The sequence below is a fragment of the Euprymna scolopes genome, chromosome 12, assembly GCF_053919585.1.
Source record: "Euprymna scolopes isolate OS-2025 chromosome 12, ASM5391958v1, whole genome shotgun sequence".
Classification (NCBI taxonomy): domain Eukaryota; kingdom Metazoa; phylum Mollusca; class Cephalopoda; order Sepiida; family Sepiolidae; genus Euprymna; species Euprymna scolopes.
The window spans coordinates 7,185,748-7,201,875 of NC_136493.1; the positions used below are offsets into that span (position 1 = coordinate 7,185,748).

A 16,128-nucleotide genomic window follows, 5' to 3' on the forward strand; every position below is an offset into this window, starting at 1 on the left:
TTTATATATTTCTAGAGCAACTGTAAGCGTTTCTAAATTACTGTGATAATAATTCGCTTCGTTAAACTATCTATGAATACGACGCAACAGACACCGATCTTCCAACGAAGTATTAATTCAGTTGCTAAACTGCTAATTACCTGATAAATTTGTCGGGCGTTATCTGTGAACGCAACGGTTGCAACTTGCTAACGAATTTCATTAAGATCTCAATTCTCTCAAAGGATTCAAAATGGCGCCAACGAATAAATATTCTGGTACAGTAAAGAAAAGGAAAGAAATGAAATTACTATTTGTAATTGTTAAATTGCTTTTTAACAATGTATAATGTTTACTATTTAAACACTTCACTCAAAGGAAACAATAAAAGTCATCGCAATCATGCTTATATAGGAACAAGCTTTGAAAAATGTAGATGGGTGTGATTTTTTAACTTTATATCCTCGTTGGTACTGAATGGCCATTTGAATTACGAGTAAAATCCAGAAAGGAAATAAAATGTGATTGGGTAATCAAGTTTTATACAAATTTAAACTTTTTATTTAAATTTGATTATATTTTTTTTTATTTTAATAACATTTTTCTAGCAAACCGGAAGTTAAGAGGCTGTCAATAACTAAGCTGATTAAATTAATTGATTAAGTAAATAATAGGATATTTGCATGCTATTCAATATATCGGCAAAACTTCGGAACAAAAAAAAAAACCAATCATGCGAGGTTAAAAACACATGAATAATATTTTTTTTCAAAACACTGAGAATTATAAACAACACAGAATCTTATGCGGGGTGCAGGATACCATTCCCGGTGAAAAAAGCAAACAAAAATGAACAAAAAAAAATCCTCCAAAAAACAAAGGCTAAAGAGAGTTCAGCATAAGGGAAAAGAGAATGGTTCCTTTTTGTTGGATCTGAAATCGACGGTACTGAAGTTATTTCATCTTTTGTAACACACATATATATATATATATATATATATATATATATATATATATATATAATTATTTTGAATATCCATATATATTTATGTTTCATCTTTACTAATAATCATTAGTGTGGCTAGGTATAATTATGCCATCAGTTGCAGGATTTGAACTCTGGATTGAAATCACCATTAAGTACTATCCAACATTTTTGTCCCACAAAATCTGAGACGCCTATATGGCAAAGAAAAGGAAATACCAATATTCATTAAATGAACACAACCTCCATAAAGCATCCAATCAAATTGAGGGTACTTTGTCGACACTGCTTTACTTACAAACTTTCAATATTTACCTTACAGGTTGTTCTTCCTTGAATGATCATTTTGTTTAAAATCTACATACCTATATGTTTCATCTTTACCAAGAATCATCAGTGTGACTGTATAGCTGTACCAGCGCACTTTTTTTTGTTACACCCTGATCAACTGTGTGCTAGTGGGCTCCAGTCTTCGATCTTGGATATCTACTCCAATTGAACGACAAAAAATTACCTCTTTTACATGAATACTGGAAAAATATCTTGGAGGGAATAAAAATGTCCTATCTTGTGTGTGTGTGTGTGTGTGTGTGTGTGTGTGTGTGTGTGTGTGTGTGTGTGCGTGCGTGTGTGTGTGTGTGTAAATGTTGTAAAATTTTTTTTACTTATATATCACTTGGGGTTTTCAGGTTTAAAATATTGAAAGCCGAAATAAGAATGAGGAAAACTTTTTTTCCAAATATTTAACAGTGAACAAAAATGGCGTCTTTGCTTTCTTGCTAAAAAATGTCACTTGTCCAAATAAAATAATCACTTCCTACGACAGTCAGAAAAAATAAGATATATTATATCTTGTAGGGGAAAGACCTCAGTAATTAAAGAAAGACGTAAATAGAATTAAAAATAATATTCATTATAAGGAAAAGGCTAGAATCGAACCCAGTATTCAAAACTTAAATATGAATACATAATGCAATCTCAGGAATTTAGTGAAGTGATCATTGTGTTTAGAAATAACTAAATGATGATGCAACTAGTTAGGTCAGATATCAAGCAATGTAAATTAAGGAATGTCTGTTTTGTCAGAAACGTGTTGGATATATATGTATGTAAATCCTCGTGAGGAGATCACATGTTTGAGCACGTTTCTGAGGTCAAAAAGAAAGATAGATTTTCAATATATTCAGTTTAAAGGGTTCGAGTCAGCAGATCAGAGAGAGCAGTAAAGACAGATCAGTCAGTGTCGCTGTGAAGAAGGAAAATTAGCTCAGCCCCTTTCGGAAGCGAAAGAAAGGGAAGAAAAAAATGTAAAAATCAACAAGGCAATTGGATTCCTGATTATCGCTCATCCAGCTGGGAGAATAAACATCATCATGTATTTTATAAACTTTGTCTTCGTCGTTATTTCATCCACCGAAAGGAAATTTGATTTTGTCTATCGTATTTATAAAAGAACTTTGTATGAAACACCTTTTCATAACGTTAACTGTCTGTCCCCCTTCTTCAATAATGAATTCACAGCCACTATGTGTTAAACGAACTGTCTACGTGTCTCTGTATATCAAGCTCATATATTAAATATCAACTATTACACACATTTCATCAAATCTATGTCCGTTCTACTATCAATAAGATGAAGTCCCAAGAATTGTCATAACAGTCGTCGTCGTCGTCGTCGTCGTCGTCGTCGTGTACACAGAATTATAAATGTCGTTATGTACCCGTTATATGTACCCGTTCTATGTACCCGTTATATGTACCCGATATGCACACCCGAGGAGAAAATTTTTTGCATAAATTAAAAATGTTATATTTCAGTATTTCTAGTTTGCAATGAATTAATCCATTACGTCCAAGGATGGAATACTTTTGCCATATCTGGGCAAGAGATGCTAAAAACAGCCTATGCTGCCTTGACAGAGTACAAAATAGACTTCGTGGCTTAGTGGGGGATGCCCTTTTCTCTACCCTGCAACCTCTCTCCCACAAAAGAGACGTAGCGAGCCTATCATTGCTTTATCGTTATTTCCATGGCAGGTGCTCGTCTGAATTCCAATCTCTGGTCCCCCCTCGCCAATCTTTCACGAAAAACACCCGTCTAGCTGAATCCACTGTGAAAAATTTCCCCCGCCCTATATCTGTGCCTAAATCAAAACACGGATTCCATGAACAAAGCTTCTTTCTTAGAACTGCACGCCCGTGGAACTCTGTTCCGTCTGCCTGCTTCCCTCCGGACTACAACTTGGATGTCTTCAAGTCCAATGTTAACAAATTCCTAATGAACCGCCCCCTTAAGTAAACACTTCATCAAATCTCCACACTGACGTAATGTACTGGCAATAACCCTTATCCCTGAGTAGCTTCCGAGCCTTGATAAGTGGTGATCACTGTGTAAAAAAAAAATTAACGAGTCAATGCAACAAACGTGTTTTAAATTAGGTCAGTTCTTCAAAGCGGACAGTTGTGTTTTTCTTTCTTGCAACAAATAAAAAAACTTGAAACTACAAAACGCGTTGTAAAAATAGTCGTTTTTTACAGTTTTTTCTCAAGAAAAGACAAAAAATTTTTTAACTTACTGTTTAAGTTTTCATTCTACTTTTCTTTGTATTCAATTTTTGTGAGTAGTTTCAACATCCATCATGACTTTACTTATAGGATCTCCGAGAAAATGTTTAAAACTTTTTTCAAATTAACAGTTTTGTTTGTGAATTTCCGCGTGTAAATTCTCTTCGGTTTACCGTCAATTGTTGTTTATTTATTTTTGGATTCGAATTCCGTCGTAGCCAACTTGTTGTAGGAACATTGTGGTATTTTCCCTGATGAGTTTTCGAAATCTCGTTGCCAATTTGTTGTGGTTTAATGTTGAAAGAAGAACGAGAAGGCTTGGAAACAGTGAAATGAAAATATATTGAGAGAAAATATAAAAACGTATATTGGTATGATGGAAGAACAACTGAAAGAACAAAGTAAGGTTACGACCTACTCCCTTTGAGTCTCAAGTCCACACGACTCGATAGCAGAAATTGGTTAGCGGAATATTCCATTGTAAGAATCTGTAGGAATACCACCCAACAATACATATACACACACACACACGCACAGACAGACAGACAGACAGACACACACACACACACACACACATATATTTAGTGTGTGTGTGGGATTAAATAGTTCACAAAAATTTCAAAGATCAAATTATCTCTGTTGATAATTTATTGTTTTCACGAGTTATACATTACAGTATTGTTTTGTTTGCGACTAAAAAGTCGGAATAGTTATGTCTTTGCTGCATTTTATGTCTCCTACTCATCAGATGAACACCTAAAAATAATTAAAAACTTTCCCTGGACAATGTAAATAGCAAATAACAAAGAACCTAACCAAACGAGCAAACACGAATGAAGAGGTGAGATTGAGAATGTGTTGCAGCGAGAACGAACATCGGTGTTTGAGACAACTATTGTGTGAGCGTTAATAATTATTTGTACTCACTTGAGGTTCTTACACTGATCATCCTCAGAGATTACTCAGTGGTAATAATTTATGATGTTTCTTGGAATTCGATTGACAAGTCTTCCTATATTTCCAATACTCTTTTGATAACCTTTGTAAATGATTTTGCAATATCGCAACAGCCGTTTTTCATTGATTTCTCACTGGTAATCAATATTGTTTTCTCTGGGATTATGATGTAAATACACCCACTCCACATGCACTAGTACTTTCTGCACTCTTCCAACGGAAGTATGTTATTGTCTGTATGTCTGTAACTAAAACCACGACACAATTCGTAAATATATAGCTTTCTAATCTCATGTACTTTTTTCTGAATATTGAAAATTATTTAATACTAGCACATATATGCGTGATTCTCTGTTTGTTTGTTTGTCTATATTTTAATTTTAACGCATATCTCAACTTTTGTTTGTTTGTTTGTCTATATTTTTAATTTAACGCATATCTCAACTTTCTTTACAAATAGAAAATATTGCATTAATACTAAAAAGGTATCTAAATCTAATATATAAAAAGCTATATGTCTATCTCTCTGTCTGCATATTTTCAAACTCTATCTCTTCCGAAACTAAAAGTCGAAGAGCGGCACTAGGGGCCTCAAATGATTGGATTTTTTACGGACTGTTCTTTTATGGATCTTTACCAGGTCAAAATAGTTTTTAAAGGGTTAAAAATGGGTCAAAATTGAAAAAAGTGTTATACATTTTGCGCATTCATCTTAGTTTATTTTTAATCAGTTCATATGTGTGTCACGTTGGTATAGTGGTAACGTCACCAGCTTTGAATCGTACTGTTTTGCTTTTGGTTTTGATTCTAGCTGATGGCACCCAAATACTTTTTTACATTGTAAATCACGACTAATAATCAATAATATATACGAAATCTGGACAAATGAAAATATCATATGTAACCATATTTTACGAACTACCAAAGCCGGGCGCCCCATCCCGCTAGTGAATAAATAAGAATGCTTCTATTACTTACAAGATATGTAAGACCTATACCGTATTTACATTATTCCGAATTTTATTATGTTTATATAATTGAGAATGCAGTAATCGTTCATATATCAATTTGTGTCAGTTTTTCTAATCGAGCATTCATATATTATTTTCACAAAATCAAGACAACAAAGGTTGGATTGATAACAACAAGTAGTGTATTTTTATTGTTCGTTACAAATATTTCGCGACCAATCGGACAATTTCAAACTTTATATCGTTTGAAAATATTCACAAGAACGGCCTCTCTTCAGACGTTCAGAAAAAAAACCCTTTTTAATGAACAATTAATCCATTTCCTATTAAGGTAAACTAATAAAAGATTGACCTACAGTTCTTCCTTCAGAGGTTTTTTCTGGTTTCTGTTTGTTAAGGATTTTTTATATCTGCCTATTTTCGCATCTTTATTTTTAAATGTTTCAATCGATTATTCATTTATCCTAGCAACCAATCACCTATGTTCACTTAATTTAGGTCATTGCTATTTTTCTCTAAGTTATTAATTTAAATTTATTTATTTTATTTTATTTATTTTTTTCTCAATTCCGGACCTGATATTTTACGTTCCTATTATATTGTTTTGATTTTGTGTTATTTTCGTATTTAATGATTATATTGGCGATTTACAATTATATCGACATACTTATTTGTGTAATTTCAAAAAGCGGTTGTCTTTTTAAGGAGAAGAGGGTTAGTGTTACTTTTTATTCAATGCTAGCTCAGTTTGCATTTTTAAATTTTGGATTTAAAACCTTTTTCTTTTTTCCTTCGTTCCAATCTATTTTGATTTACGGTTATTAGTTTATTTTGAGGTTGTAATGGAGGTAACTCTGTTCGTTAAAATTTTAACCCTTTTGCAATTTTCTAAGTTGATCAATTCCTATTATGGTGTTACAATTTATTTATTCGTTAATTATCCCCGTTTAATTTTAGGCTTACATGTTCAAATTATCAGTTTATTATGTACATCTCTACTGGGATTCTGATTTATTTCCAAGGTTTTAACCCAACTGTGCTACAAGGCCTAATTTTCTGAGGTTGCTGTTTGCTCTAATGTTTTTTTCCTTATGTCATTAATTTCAATTCAGGATTTAAGTTCTTAAATACATTTCCAATAATAAATATCCTATTTATAAGTATTCTATTTATAAATATTCTATTAAACTCCACTAAAATTTCCTCCAATGGAAGTAGAAATATACCTTGGTTTCTGAATTTAAAATAAAAATAATATTTACTAAGTTAGGAATTTTCAAGTTTTATTGATCTAAAACCAGTATTTATTAGTCCCCATCTTTATTTCTATTATTGTGTTTCTAGTGTTGAATTTATGTTGCTAATTTTTTTTATATGTATTGCGTATATAAATTCAAACGATATAAGGTTTGCAATTGTCCGAATGGTCGCGAAACATTTGTAACGAAAAATGAAAATACACTATTTGTTGCTATCAATCCAACCTCTGTTGTCTTGATTTTGTGAATATATATATATATATATATATATATATATATATATATATACACATTCAATATATATATATATATATATATACACACACATTTTCAAATTTAAAATCTAATTAGATGTAAGGTGCTTCACACTTTATACTTCTGTGTGACAGAACCTACACTTGTCGTCAATGCTAAGACTTCTCATCTTCTTACAACCATTGGTCATAATCGTGTGTAGTTATCATCATCTTCTCCTGATCTTCGTGGAGCGATCTTCTGTTTTGCTAATCTACATCCATTCACCCATCCAAAGCGACACGAATCCTAGGCGGGTTTGATCGGCTTTCTCCGATTAAAAAATTAACAAGCAGTCCTGAGTTGCATGTACATCCCCGCTTAGGGAGATGACGACGTAAAATTTTTGTAACTCTTGCAGGAGGAGTCGATGTCCTCTTATATGTAGCGGTTAGTATTCTCAAATTGGTCACCCATCTGGTACTGACCAGGCTCAATGGTGCATATCTTCAGTGACCTAACGAAAACCGTTGTGCACACGTGATTATACTGTATAGCATAATTGTGTATCATTGTGTGATTCTGTTGTAGATCAAAAACATCATATCCAGAAATATATTTAAACATTTCAAATATCCACGCGATATTTTCCCGGATTATATTTTAAAAAATATTTATCTTCTCCAGCAGATATTTTAAAACAACAACATTCCTATTGATTCCACGATGCCCGGATATTAATTACCGACATACAACAGAATAACTCGACGATGCACAAGCCTATCAAAAATAAATAAATAAATCAGTTCAAAGATTCAACACCTGCTATATTTTCAAACTGGAAAAAAAAATCACAAAATTAATCTCAAACAGGAAATAAAGAACTATAGGACGCCAGGATCTAATACAAAATCTTACGTCTAAAGAATTCTCAGACATCAAAATTGAAGCCCTCAGTTTTGGACTAAAATTCACACCGAGACTACACCGACACAATTTTGAAGAATTACAAACATGAAGACACAGATTAAAAAAAAAGGTTTCAGACAAGATGTTATTTCAGTCGCAGCTACTCAGCCTTATGAAACTGTACTACCAAAGAGATACATAAATGTCTTGAAACACCTAGCGAATAACAAAAACATAATTATATCGCCAGCTGATGAAATAATGAAAAAACCCCCACATATCTGGAGAAAGTTTCCACACCGTTGTCGGACACAGACACATATACCAACATTGATTTAAATACAGTAAATAGAAGTATTAAAACTTTCAACAATCTTTTAAGAACTTAAAAAAGCAACAAAACTTGGACATCATACATTGAATACGACCCCAATATTCCGTCATTATATGGCATCCCTACGACTCGCAAATCCTATTATGCTCCGCATAATATCTGGCGTCGGTAGTACAACACCTAAAATTGCACGGTCCATATTCTACATCCTAACTCCCATACTGGGCACTATCAGCACCTCCCATAAAAAAAACTCTGGAAATTTACGCAACAAGATAAAAAAGATAATATACATAACAAAACTATACACAGCTTAGATACAACATCATTAAACACTAATGTTCCCCATTAAAATTGTTCCCCATTAAAAATGGTTAACTTTACTCTATACACACCTAAAAAAATAGAACATTAACTTCATCAGAAGGTTACCTTAACAAACTTATAAAAACACCATTTTGAACAACTTACATGGTTCATGTAACTGACACGCTCTGCCGTTCCTTCTTTATATATAATATATGTATGTATGTATGTATGTATGTATGTATGTATGTATGTATGTATGTATGTATCCATCTATCTATCTATCAATCTTCTCTCCCCTGGCAGAGGAACTATGGATATGATTTTTTCAGCCCGGCAAGTCCAGGAGAAATGCATTGAACAACAGATACCACTGTATCAAGTGTTTGTGGATCTAACCAAAGCATTTGACACCGTTAACAGGGATGCTCTCTGGTTAATCCTCGAGAATGTAGAGTGTCCTCCAACCTTTGGTAGAATATTCAAGGAACTGCACAGCGACATGAAAGCTCGAGTCTCGTTTAACGGAAAATTGTCCGATGAAATCCCAGTTGACAATGGTGTCAAAACAAGGTGATATTCCTGCCCCTACTCTTTTTTCTATATATTTTGCTGCTCTACTTGCTCATGCGTTTCGAGATTGTAATAGGGTGTCATGTTAAAGTTTCGCACCACAGGTCGCATTTTTAATTTTAGAAGATTTAATGCCAGAATAAAACTGCATCATGTCTTGGTCAAGAAGTTACTGTATGCAGACGATGATGTTTTTTTTTTGTCGCACTCTGAGACTGATATGCAGCATGTAATGGATAGCTTTGCTGACTCCTGCACTGCCTTTGGCCTGAGGATCAGTCTGTCTAAAACAAAGGTGATGTTCACTCCTGTACCGGGTCAGTCATGCGTGGAACCGAACATCATCATCTGTGGTGCTAGAATGGGAGTAGTTGATTCATTTGTGTACCTTGCTAGTTCTCTGTTGAGGGATGACTGTCTCGACATTGAAATCAACAGGCGAATTCAGAAGGCATCTGTAGCTTTTGGAAGGTTGGAGAAGAGAGTGTGGTCTGATCGTGACATCACAGACAAGACTAAGATCTGCGTTTACAAGACCTGTGTGCCACTTGGTTCGAATGAAAGATTGTAGGTTGCCAAAACAATTTTTTTACAGGGAGCTGGAAAATGGCAAGCCTAGGAAGAGGCTCAGGGACTCTACAAAGAATAATTTGAAAGTCTTACAAATCGAAATCGACACATGGGAATAACTTACTCTGCAAAGGCCGAAGTGTACGTAAAAGTTGTGATGCGCTAGAGAATAGAAAGCAGGCCCACAGCAATCTGAAGCGAGAGCTTCGCAATTGTTTAATTGATGATCTTAACCATACGCAGAGCTAGAAATGCGACACTTGTGGAGTACTTTTGTCAAAAGCTGGCTACGTCAATCAACTTAAGTCGCACAAAACTCTTGTTCAGGTCAACTTTGCACCTATTAATCCGAACCAAACGATCTGTTTAACATGCAACAAAGTTTGCAAGTGTACTGCTGATTTGACATGAGATTGTTCATAGGAATACCCTTCAGCCTCCAGAGGAAGTCAACTTAGTGGAAATTGCCTAATTTGTATGTCACGTCTGCTTCAAGATGTGAAACTCTGCGGCAGGAGTGCAGAGTCATCTGAGATGGTATGGACGACAAGATTGTGAGAACTCAATGTGACGGCGATCATCTGGAAAGATGCAGCAATCATCATGTATGTATGTATGTATGTATGTATGTATGTATCTATCTATCTATCTATCTATCTATCTATCTCTGTCTCTGTCTGTCTGTCTGTCTCTCTCTGTCTGTATGTCTGTCTGTCTGTCTCTCCCTCTCCATATATATATATATATATATATATATATATATATATATATATATATATATATATATATTCACATTAACGAGGACCGAAGGATCGGTCGAAAATTATGTGCGTTTGAAAGAAACATTTTCGTTTTTTTCGAAAGACTTTTTGTATTATTACAATTCAACACATAGGAAATAAATACAGAAAAGAGATAAACATTTATATATTTTTCGTATTGATTTTTTATCCACATATATATATATATATATATATATATATATAAGTGAAAGTGTCTGTCTATCTGTGTATCTGTGTGTCTGTGTATGCACATTTCTCTACGCAATAACTCTGTCAATTTTAAGTTTACAGACTCGAAATTTTTATATACAGGGTACTGAGATTAGGGAAAATCGATGTGACTTGTTTTCGGACAGAAATTTGGCGATTCAGGGGTCAAAGTTCAACGATTTGACCTTTGAGAACTCTACCAAACTCCTTCGACAATTTTCGGTCTAATCACTTGAAATGAAATTTTAGATATACGTTCCTTGGATATGGATCTAACTTAATAACTTGATTTGAACCCAAAACAATAAATGTTAAGGGGTTATAATAGGGGTCAAAATTTTAAAAATAATTTACCTCTGTGGTCTCTACTAAATTACTAAAGACAAGTTCTGGTCTAAACATTTGAAATGTTCCATAAAGGGTATTCAGAGATAGGGCAAGCTTTTTAGTCGGTTTGGGTCGAAAATTTGAGATACAAATCTATGTATGCGTGTGTGACCTTGCAACGTGGTCTTACACGACCTTGAACCTCTGATCGCGGCCCAGTTATGATCTGCACCCTGGTCGGTACAGTTATGATATGTCGACTGGGCAACCAGGTCTGTCAACCGTTAGTACGTCGCGTCAACCAGTGAGTTCTTCGTTAAGGCGTTGGGGATTCTTCTCGGATGCTCGGTCCTCAAGGCCTGTTCTCCGTGGATCGTCTAGTTATTCTGGGTGTTCGTTGACGGATACGGTGTCACATATGGCAAATAAAGAAATATACACATATAGGGATCAACGCACATCAGCAACAAAACTCCGGAGGTTGGTTAATATAATATATATTTCGGAAATTCATAAAAGAAGTATTTACAGCATATACATATAGTTGACAATTAATTCAAGCAAGCAGTTAGTTCTACAACTGAGCTTCTGTTGTTGAAATACCTGGTCGGTATCGCGGACTTTGCGTAATTCTCGTTAAGTGATCGACACGTTATAAGCGTTGAGTTATCAGGCAACAAGCGAGGGGGAGAGAGAGGAGAGGTGATTCTGCCGAGACGGAACAACTCGACTTAGCTCTCTTTGACTCTGATTCCCAATCTCAGACCCGGACTCTCTGATTTAATCTCTGATTTTTCATTTCTTTTATAATACAATTATGGAATGATGACGACACCCATGTTCGTCATCGACCAATCAAATTGCTTGATTATAATTCGACGGGGCCTTTTCTCATTGGTTGATTATACTTCGACAGGGCCCTTTTTCATTGGTCCATTTCCAAAATTGGATTGACTCCTCCTTTAATTAACGCCCAACTTACACGTTGTATTATTTAACTTCTCCCTGGCTTACTAATGGAATTTTTTCATATCCAGGAAAATTATTTTTCCTTTGACTTAAAGTAAATTACGCGATTTTATTTGTTTTAAAATTATCTATTGGTCTCATTTTTCGCTTTGATAATTCAAAGGAATTTTAGTTTATCTTTGAATTAAGTTCTGGTTGTCGGCCATTCCATTATATCAGACATTTTGATTACGTCAAAAGACCAAGAATGCATTTGTCGCTTTGAACTTATCGGACAACACATTTTCCCATCCGAGCAAAAATATTTCATAACTTCAATTTTCGTTCAACCTGATTCACCAAATGACAATTCTCGATACGTCATAAAAATATGTATTATTGTTTTGAAATTTCGGACAATTCATTTTTTCCTATTCTTTGTTCTAAAACACAATGCCGAGTCACTGCGTGTGTTTCTCTCAGATCAAAAACAACCCGACTTTTTCAACTGTCAAACTCACAGATCAAACTTGGCTCATAGTTTTGCTAATTGCGGGTGTGAAATCCCCAATTCTCTGGTTCTTGTACAATTATGATTTCGGCTATTTCAGATCAAACGCCTGTGTATTTTGGCTAAAATATTTTATGCATTCTTTTTCGCTTTTGAAGTTTAGAATGTGATTTAACCTTTCGCTACAAAGGCACTTTTGCCGCCGCCATCTCAACAACAGACTTAGCTCAGAATTTATTGACAAAAAAAAATTAATAATAATTTTTATTCCTTCAAAACCCGATCATCGTCCGGGAACAAAAAATTACTTTTAACCAAAAGAAACGTCACATCAACCCTACAGTGTTACACGTGTTTGCGTGTCTGCCTAAAACTTTCGACAGAGGCGACGGATTTTCACAAGATCAACCCTTCAAACGACAAATACTGAAAAATTAGCTAAAAACATTAAATTCTTTACCCTCAACTGAGCACTTTTCTACAGGGAGAGGGCACTTTTTTCGCCGATATTTTCGAAAGTTATCTTCTCTTTTCGATTGTCTAGCCTAAATTTAAACCTACGTCACTTCTGGTTAGGCGGTTGTCATAATAGCAAAGACGTCAGGGTTTTTTTTCACGTTCTTTTCCTCCTTTGCAGTACGGGTTCGAGCCTGCCTTCCTACTACCACTTTTGTTTTTGCTCAACACACCTCCAAACACCCGGGCAACGCCGGGCACCCGTGCTAGTATATATATATATATATATATATATATATATATATATATGTGTGTGTGTGTGTGTGTGTGTGTGTGTGTGTATGTGTGTGTGTGTTATATTCTTGCACAATAACGGAGCTACCCCCATAACAGACTCTAATATTCTGTAAACTTCCGTCCCTCCCCGTCTTCCATCTGATAGAATCACTGATCCAATAGGCGAGCTAAACAGTCATCCGACCAACATTATTATTATTATTATTATTATTATTATTATTATTATTATTATTATTGGCTCACATGGAGCTTTTACACGTCAACAAACGATCTGATTGGAAACCTGTGGTGTTCTCTGGAAGCTGAGTGACAACAAGTCTCCCCAGACGTCCAGCTCTTTCCACCTCCTTCGATAGCATTTGCAAATGAATTTGCATCATCGAAACAGCCTCTTACCGTTGATTTCTCGCTGGTAGTGCCCATTGGTTTATACTGGAATTTGAGTGGCACTCAGCCTCCCCAAGGTCCCAGTTCTCTTTGCGCTTGTCTAGCCGAGGTCTGGCTAGCGCTCTCTCCTCAGTCTTCCAGTCCTTCTTGACCCTTCTCGGCTCTTTGGTATCACTTTTTATTGGGGGGAGCGGTGATGAAACAATGGGGGAATGCATGATGGGGATGTAGAACTTGTAAATATGCAGCTTCGGCGTTCTTCATTCCCTTAACGCTTATTTGGTATATTGTCTTGTATTATTCTCCGCATTCAAGGGTTTTCCTTAATATTTCCGTCGTTTTCATCATCGTTAGTCGTTGTCCTTTTTCAATTATTCCTCTGATTCCAATTTCTGACATTCTTTTTTCTTTTTTTAAGTTTTTCGGAATTGTTCCTAGTGCTCCTACTATTATCGGTACTATTTTGATTTTCTTCATCATCCAAATCCCTTTTATCTCTCTGGCTAGCTCTGTGTATTTGCTTCGATTCCGCTTTTCTTTCATACTCACCCTGTGGTCAGTTGGGACAGCAAAGTCTACGATTTGACAGGATTTTTCTTTCTTGCTAATTATTACGACATCTGATCTTCTTGCTTGGATGGATTTGCCTGTCTGTATGTCCATGTCCCATAGGATTTTGTGGTTCTCGTTTTCAAGTGCTGTTGCGGGTTTATGCTTGTACTATTTGTCTGTACGCTCAAAATGCAGTCGTTTGCACAATTCCCAGTGCACGGCCCTCCCCACTTGATCATGCCTGTTTTTGTATTCCTTTTGGGCCAGTTTGTTGCATTCACTTACTATATGGTTTATCGTTTCGTCTCTTTGTCCATATAGTCTGCATTTGCTGTTTTCTTGTGTTTTATCGATCCTTGCTTTGATATGGTTGGTTCTTATCGAGTTATTTTGTGCTGCAGTTATTAGAGATTCAGTTTCTCGGTTTATATATTTAAAACGAGAAAAAAAGTCTCCCATGAAATTGAACATTTCCCAAATTATATTTGCATATTATCTGAACTCAGAAAAACGCGGCTTTTTTTTTCTTCTGAAGTATGCATTACTTCTAGCATCCACATACAGTACTGTTTCGCAGCTCATCAGTGCGGCTAGACAGGCAATATATATATATATATATATATATATATATATATATATATATATATATATATATATATATATATACTAGCATGGGTACCCAGCGTTGACTGGGTTGACATGAAATTCCGTTTGAAACACACCTGTATACTAATCATTTTCATTATGGGCAAAGTGGCTACCCCCACAACAAAAATAAAAGAACGGATGAAAACATGTAAATGTAATCGCTCCCAAAAAGAAGAAGTACGTGATACCCTCTCCACCAGATATTTCGGCAGAAGGGCTAGAAAGAGAAGAAACTATTCTCCGGATATTGAGCACCGGAAAGAAAACTCCCCCCCCCAAAAAAACATAATTAAAAATAAATCATTACAACTTTTGTTTCAATAAAAATAGCACCGTGCGATCGCAAAAAAAAAAAAATCAAACAAAAATTAATTTCAAAAACAATTAAATGAAATTTTTCGTCATTTTATATTTCTAATGTAATCCTCCTCCCCTACTGCCCTAAAATTAGATTTGGTGTATTTTGGGGTTCGTTCTGTTTATAAAATTGTTCGGCGAAGTACAAAATGGTTTCCTAAAAATTAATTAAATTTATCGTGATTTTATATTTCAAGTGTAATTCCCGCCCCTCCTCCACCACCAAAAAATGTATTTATCATGTTTTCCCCTTCCTCGATCGTCAAACTGGAAGCAATGCTTCAGATGACATGTCTCGTTGAACGCTTTGTGGCCAAAATGTGGGTGCTCATTTTACCTTAAATTTATATAGAAAAGTGATTCTCCACGCTAAAATGTTAATTTTCTTTTTTTCTCAAAATTTAATCTTTCATATTATTTATAAAGACTGTTTAAACGTATTAGCCCCCCCCCCAAAAAAAAAGTAGGTCTTAATTTTTGTAGGGGTGTAACGACGCTGGATCACGTCGTAAAAATTGACCATATTTAATTTAAGATATTAAATAAATTACAAAGAAAATCCGTTTCGCAGACAATTAAACACACTTGCTATGGTATAATTATTATAATAAATCTTGGGCAACACCGATTAAATTTTATAAAAAAAAACGGAGCAGATAATGTATGGGATGATGGATTTTGCTCACATGGAAAATTAGCCCTGTGTCTGACTAACTCTGCCCTCGTTAGGATGCAAGTAAATGAAGACATTAGTTTTAATTATTAACAAATAAAAAGGTTACTTAAAAATTAAGAATAAGCGAAAAAAAAAAATTCCTCCGCTTAGAAGAATATTTTGAAATGAAAACAAAATCTATTACAAAAAATATTTAATAACGTGCTCCATTTAAAACAATTTTTCAATTAAACTATCACAGTTATTTACCTGGTTTGAAAATTAAACGGTTTCAGATTTCAGATAAACTAAGTTAAATCAAATATAAATTGAAATAAAAATAAACTAAATAATAA

General features: G+C 34.7%; 1 protein-coding gene across 1 annotated transcript in view; it reads right to left on the bottom strand.

Moving 5' to 3' along the window:
* The window catches only part of LOC145291157 (calcitonin gene-related peptide type 1 receptor-like), a 451,435-nt gene that overhangs the window by 259,880 nt on the left and 175,427 nt on the right, over positions 1-16,128 (bottom strand). The window lies entirely within an intron of this gene.